At 40.5% G+C, this 7,262-nt stretch overlaps 1 protein-coding gene across 1 annotated transcript in view; it reads left to right on the forward strand.

Annotated features, from left to right (window-relative positions):
* The window catches only part of LOC150081022 (KH domain-containing, RNA-binding, signal transduction-associated protein 2-like), a 112,540-nt gene extending 109,153 nt beyond the window's left edge, over positions 1–3,387 (forward strand). The window contains exon 9 of the transcript XR_016547370.1: positions 2,997–3,387. The gene's annotated coding sequence lies outside the window, so the exon portion shown is untranslated. The remainder of the gene's footprint in view (positions 1–2,996) is intronic.
* Positions 3,388–7,262: the final 3,875 nt, after the last annotated feature.

The raw sequence follows: 7,262 nt of genomic DNA on the forward strand, positions 1-7,262 counted from the left end.
TCAAACGGCACCAGGGGTTTCCCCCCCATCTCCACGTAGTTTACATTGTGGGTGAACCAGTTGACTGGAAAAGCCAGAGATTTAAAAGTGTGTGGGAATTGTATTTGTGTGGTGTCGTGTACCGTTGTTCATCTGTTCATTTAGCCGCTGAGGCCCAACGTTGCCCCACTGCAGACCTGGAACTCACTTGACTTACGTTACCCTGGCAGGTCCTACCGCTTAATTTCCTGAGATTTCTGTCGCTAGGACCTAAAAAAAAAAAAAATAAATAAGATAAAATAAAAATGAAGATATACATATATAAGTGTGTGTGTATATATATATCCATGCAGTTGTAATTACTTGAAATGTTTGCATACAGCGCATAGCGTCCATGCATTCAAACAGCAGGAGCAGGGCAATGCGTGTGATACGCCGAGACTGGGCGAAAATTATTTTGGATTTGATTAATTTAGGATGTAGGGCGTTCGCGTCGTGTATAGGTAGAGTGGGGGAGGAGAGGCAGAAGGCTGTGGGGTAAAGGTAGAAGTATGGGGGCGACAGAGTAGATGACCCCAGGTGGTCAGTGAGGAATGTTCATGCCTCACTAGAAGGAAAAGGAGGGTCGGCGGGGAGAGGGGAGACAGTGTCTCCCCTCTTCCCGCCTGGGTTTGGGTTTAAAGTAATGGAGTCAGGTGCTCGATTTTGTTCGCCAATATGGCTTGCTGGCAGCGAACTGCACGGTCCAGGTCGGCGTGTTCCTTTGACAAGTCCAGGGTTGAGGTCATTCATATGGTTGTAAGCCGTGTCCTTTATTCTTAGTAGAGTTGGTTTCCTTGTAGGTTCCACGATGCAGAAGTCATGATACCTAGTCGTTATCAGTTCTCAGCTTGAATTTGTTTTATTTCTGTTGGTCACGGTTTGGTTGTTGTACGATGAGGGTACGTCTCCTCTTGTAGAGGTCTTCTGCATATTTGGAGAATGCAATGTATTGCTCTTTACTATCGAGTAGGTGCTTTTCCCTATCTCTGGTTGTTTGGTTTTTAGGAGTATTAGCAACTAAGGCCATATTGCTCCGGGATATGCGGTGGTCATTCCCTGACCTTTCCGCATCCTCCGTATTTGGTGGTGACGGGCTCGAACCCCGTTCTAAACAAGAAGCGTGTGCTACGCACTGCTGCTCCTTCCCACCTGGCTACGGAGGCGCCTATCCCCCCCTGTCTCTGGGCAAGAAAGTGATCCTGGAGATGAGCTGGCAGAGAAGGTCATCGTAGAACCCGCAATCGTACATGAGGTGCTGCCAGCTCTCAGACTCTCCACAGCAGCAGGCGGGGTCCTCTGTGATGCCCAGGGCTGTGAGTTTTGCCTTGAATGCTCCGTGTCCGGTAATTAAAAAATGTTGTATAAAGGCCCGGTGAGAACCACAGTGGGGCCTTCGGATCTAATTTCTCCACGTTGGGGAGAAATTTCCTAGTGATCTCTCCCTGGGAAGAGTTGTCCCATCTAGATGGCCATATTTACGTGAGGTGGGCAGTGAGTCTTTTCTTCTTAGTCGCTCGGTTAGCAGTGGGATCTGCATTGAAGCCCATGAAGGTGCAGGCGTTCCCCTTAGATAATTCATAGAGGATTCCGATTCTGGCCACTTCCAGGTCGAGTGGACGGGTTACAGAATGGGAAAAACATTTCATGTCCTGGGTAGCACAGTTATATATAAGCACTGTCCTTCCCACACCCGTAGAAAGGACTTTTTCACAGCTTGGCTGAATTTGTCGGTCTCAGATGAGGGTAGCATGGTTTTTTCTCCCGGAAACTCTGGTTTTTCGTCCAGAAAACAGAAAATCGACCTCAGAACACACGTAATTTATAGACATTATACACGAAACAATATGGCTTTAATCGATAATGCTACTAAAACCCTACTACAACAACAAAAACAACTCCACACAGAGTGGAAAACGCCAGGGTTTGACTTCCATCAATAACGAGAGGAATTTTTATTGGCTTTTTTTCGCCGTGGCTGAATTAGTCAGTCTCATAAAAAGGTTTCATGGTGTTTTCTCTCAGAAATTCGAGTTTTTTGTCCTGGGTAAAACGACACAGAACACGCAATTTGCAGACATAAAATAAATGGTTTGCATCGCTGATGCGCCTAAAACCCACAAAAACATTTCAAATTTTCTATATTTCTTGATTTTTTCAAACTGTTAAGAAGAATTGCAAATAACTGCGCTGTAAACTGCTTTACTGAATTAAGCATTCTCATCCCAAGAAGTTTCAAAAAATAACATTTAAGTTATTACAAATTTAGATTTTTAATTCTAGATATTAAAGGTGAGATTTCTTCGGTGCATTGTCTTATTTAGCAGCCAAAGGATTAAGAGAGAATACAAGAAAAAGGAATAACGCCAGAGTACTTTCACTCCCCATAAATATGGCGTATTCATATGCACATTCCAGCTCAAGGATAAAAATCCTTGTCATTCAATTCGTGATTACCCTCGTTGAACTTTCTTTACGTGCCGTCGATAAAGCGATGGTGATGTCCAATTCGATTATGAAGTCACGTAATGGTCGTAAAGATGTCCCGTAATCGCACAGTGCTCTGCTCAGTCACGTGCAACCGTGACTTAATTATAGAAATAGCGGAAATAAAAATAGAACCGCAGACATGTTAGAAAGGCTAGATGCATCTTCCGAGCACAGAACAACTCATTGGGAAAATACCATCCTCTACGCCTGATTGTCGCTTTTCAATCTCGGTATTCCTTCCTTGCTGCAATGATTGTCTACTCCACCAGTTACTTGGTGGAGTTTAAAACGTCTGCGATAAGAAAACTAGATATCCTGTTGATTGATCTATGCTTCAGACCTATTTCTCTAAAGTTCTCACTTTTTGTTGTTATTTTGTTTTCTGATATTTTAACCTAAATTATAGTCGCGCGCCAATCTCATCAGCAACTTTATTGCGCATTTTCCCTTTGATGTTACAAAGTCTAATTACTTTTCTTTCATTCTAGCGCAATGTCCACGAAGCTGGTTATAGAAAAGAAGAAGAAGACGTGCTTTTGTGAGTGGTTTGCATCTTCCAGCTAAACCTCTTTTAATGACGTCTCTTTCTAGTCTTCATTATAAACGCTTCAAGTTTGTAACTGCGTCTAGGGAAGACTGGCGAAGTATGAACGCAGAGGTAAATACCATCAGACCAGCAATGCATAGAAATAAATAAAAGGAGTTGCAGGAACTAGTTAAAAGGTGTTAAAAATAAATTAATAATAGTTATTCGAGAGGATGGCTATCAGAAAAGGACCCAAGAAGAGTTTGCATAATACTGGATGTGAATGCTACATTAAGCTAGAAATTGAATTGTATTTAATGAAAGGAAGGCGCACAGTAGTTTGATTTCAGCTTTACAATTCATGTGGCTCTTCAAATAAGAATCTGCTTCATGGAGATTATGATGATGAAAAGGAAAAAACACGGACAATTACCAGTCTTTAGCTGTTTATAAACTCCCTTTTTCCTTAATTATTGGAAACTTTGTGGGAGGGAGAAATAATGCGTATAGATAAATGAATTTTAGTTGGTTTAAAGGAGGGAAGAAGAAGAAGAAGGCAACGCGTAAATACATGCTATGTGGTCATCTGCCACACTACATTATATCACTCAATATGACGTTTAAGAAATAATGGGGGAAGACATCCTTGATGTCTTCCCCCATTATTTCTTAAACAGTGAAACGTGTATAGCTGAGAAAAAAAGAGGAGGGACAGTTTTAACGTACCGTCTGCGTACCAGTGCTGGAACTCTACTAATAATTGAAGGTTCAGTTGTGTTGAAAATATTAAAATACGATCAACTTCAGGACCAGTGTCAAATAGTTTTAAGCAATTCTTAACGTTAAAAATTCCATAAAACTGGGGACCGTCTTGAAAAACTTGCCTTTTAAAATACTACCTTGTATTTTAAATGTGAAGAATATTTATATACTATCATATATTTCAATAAAATTTATTTTTATCTTCTCGGTGAATTCTATATAACAGGCCTTACAATAACAATAAATATTATTACTGTGTTAATTATTCTAATCTATATATCGATGAACTGTGTTTTAGGTGAATTGTTTTTGGTGAATTTTCCTGGACCCTTCAGATCAGGTGAATGTATCAGCCAGGGAAGATGGTGAAAATCCGTGTCATGTTCTCCAAATCATTCTTGCACGATTCACTTTTGTATTGCCATCCATAAAGTGTCTCTCACCTTCGGGATTAAAGTGTAACATTTCAGGGTGTAGTAGATCTGATACAAAATTCAGGTACTCCCTTGATGACATTCGACCCTCCATCGGTATCAAAGGACTTACACCGTGCTAACAAAACATTCCCCATATGATGATACCCCACTCCCAGATGCTTGGGTTGTGTTAGCAAGCAGGGTCCATCGCTTGGTTGAGGTTCTTACCACACCCTCGGCCTACCATCAGTGCAAAACAAAGTGTATCGTGATTCATCTGACCACATGACTTTCTTCCATCGTTCCACTGTCCAATCAATTCTTGCTACCACTGCAAGCGGATTTTCCTGGTTTTCTCTGAAACAAGTGGCTTTGGAATATAGGCAGACGACTGCACATACCAAATTTCTTCAATTCTCTGTGCATAGTTCAGGTTGAATAGGACAATTCTGGCCTTTGTTGAATTCAGGTATTATTTTCTGCACATTGGATGTCTTAATGTCCAATTTTACTCTTTAAACGACGGCTTTACTCTTCAAGTATTGTTTCTCTATCACATTTACGCCTTTGAGATGTCGAACAACCGTTTCTTTACAGTAATTAAAAACCTTTGAGAAGTCAGTTATGTCTTTCGTTTCTTGAATCCTGGCTGCCTCTAAATGTACACCCACGATAAGACCTTTTCAAAGGCATCCATAGCTATTTGGCTTTAGATTTCTGCAATGAAACAGCTTGTGAAGCCATTATATTCAATAAGGCAACACGTCATTATCCTATTTTCTTTGCATTTCTTCTGTCTGTGACTGTCTTAATACAAAAGCGTGTGTGCGTGCGCAATAGTAGACATTTATGGGTAAACTTTTTGTAGCATTAAAAGAGTCTATGAATATTCGAGTACTAAAAATATAAAATTTTCCTTTGTTTAATTTATACATCAATAAATTCCTTTTGAAAGAGTAATTAGTTAAAGTCGATAGTTACATCACTGCAAGCATAACTTGATTTCCCCGTGTGGTAAGTCTCACAAAGTGTGATGTGGAAAGCAAGCTAGAATATACTTGACAATCAACGGTATTCGTTAGGACTCTTGCAAATGCATTTTAGTAGGGGACAATAACTGATCAGTCGAGGTTTCAAAGCTAATAAAGGAAATCTCTTATTTAAATGTAATTTAAAGAATTAGAGAACTTAGACTCCATATTTGAAGAATTCAGTCGCCTCCTTTTCAATGCCACATTACTAATCCAAATTATATATTTATAAAACTTGATTTACTTTTCCTAAAGCAAATCATCTGTCCATGATGGCAAGTTAATAAAACAGGTACTCATTTTATGAAACAAAGTTGGAAATATCTTGACTGTATTCATATATTTCTTCTCTGTTAGTTGGAAAGCATTCCATTCATCGGAGGTCGCATACTTTCTTCATAATTCTAAAAACTAAAATGGGAGCCATCTTTGCTGATTACATGAATTTTTCAGGAGTACCAAATAACTTTCTATTGTACTAATTAATATATTATGTTTTGCTAAAAGTATTCGGATATCCCTGTATTTGATATAAATAAACCATACCCCGCCATTCCCATGTTAAGATTAGGCAACTGCGTTCACTCAAGGAGTATGACCATCAATGAAATACAATAGTTTGGTCTAGACATTGAGTTTGATGATTTCCGAAGAAGAGATCGGAGCGCGTTCAGAAGAGAGGAACGCAGATCCCATAGCTAATACGTTAGCTATAAGTAGCTGAATTGTATGCTGTGTTGAAGGTGACATGGACCAAAATTCCGCCTTCCTGTTATCAAAGACTAGTTTGAGTCTACCGACGAGGATACATATGGGAAGACGCATTATTAAAGACGCATTTATAAAAAGATTCTTTGAAATGTGCAATGTATGTAAGTGTTTGTAGAAACCACAAACACGAAAGATATTACATAAAGAAAGTACTTAGTACTGTGCATTGGTCCAAGTTTTCTAACACTTGAAAACACTTGCTGGAAGTCAGAACTGTGTTCCTCAAACCATTCCTGCACAACAAGTACCTGATGGCTCGGCACATTGTCATCTTGAAAGACACCATCGCCATTCGGGAAAAAGTGCAACATAGCGGGCTGTACACAGTCAACAAGCAGTTGACGATAGCAGAGACCAGTGATACGTTGTTCCATATGCAACAGGGGTCCAAGTTCCTGCCAGTGAAACATGCTCCACACCATACATCCGCCTCCACTGGCCTGCACTTTTGATACCACGCATGATGGATCAAGAGCCTCATGTTGTTGATGCAAAATCCGTACACGACCATCCACGGTGTGGAGTAAATAACGTGACTCATCAGACCAGCACACCTTCTTCCAGTCTTCTAACGTCCAACTTGCATGCTCTTTGCACTAGGAGTCGTTTACGCCGATGAACCCTGGTTAGGAGAAAATGCCGTAGAGGTCGTCTGCTGGTATAGCCCATGCGTGCGACACATGGTCATGCCAAATATTGTTCGGGGTTGGCCCATGTTGTATTGGGTAGTCAACTTTTCAACAGTGCTGCATCTGTTCGCCTGTACAAGTCGTTGGACCCGGCGTTCACCTCTAACATCAACCTTTCGCTGACTGCAGTTTTGCTCTTGGGTCGTTGTTTGACCGTCTTGACGCCAGTCCTGGTACACTTTAACTACGGCGACTCTCGAACACTCTACCAGTTTAGCCGTTTGGGAAATCGAGACACCTGCTCGTCAAGCTCCCACAATCTATCCTTTATCAAAGTCCGATAAATCCTTCCTTTTACCCATCACGCTCGGAATTTTACTACCTACTGAACCACTGACACCTTATATATGCTACGTAGGTCGACTAAAACTACGCACTCTCTTGCCTCACGTGATCCACGGGTTGCATTCAGTTTTGATAGGGGTTGTCAAATTCAGTGATCACGCAGTGTATTTCTGCTGTATATTGGTAAAATAAATAATATAAGTATAGCTCGAAATGGATCGGAATGCCGTTCCAGTTTCTTACGTCATCATTAAAAATACGATATTTCATTAAA

Source organism: Mastigoproctus giganteus, chromosome 9 (assembly GCF_048544385.1).
Source record: "Mastigoproctus giganteus isolate SK-2022 chromosome 9, ASM4854438v1, whole genome shotgun sequence".
In the NCBI taxonomy this organism is placed as follows: domain Eukaryota; kingdom Metazoa; phylum Arthropoda; class Arachnida; order Uropygi; family Thelyphonidae; genus Mastigoproctus; species Mastigoproctus giganteus.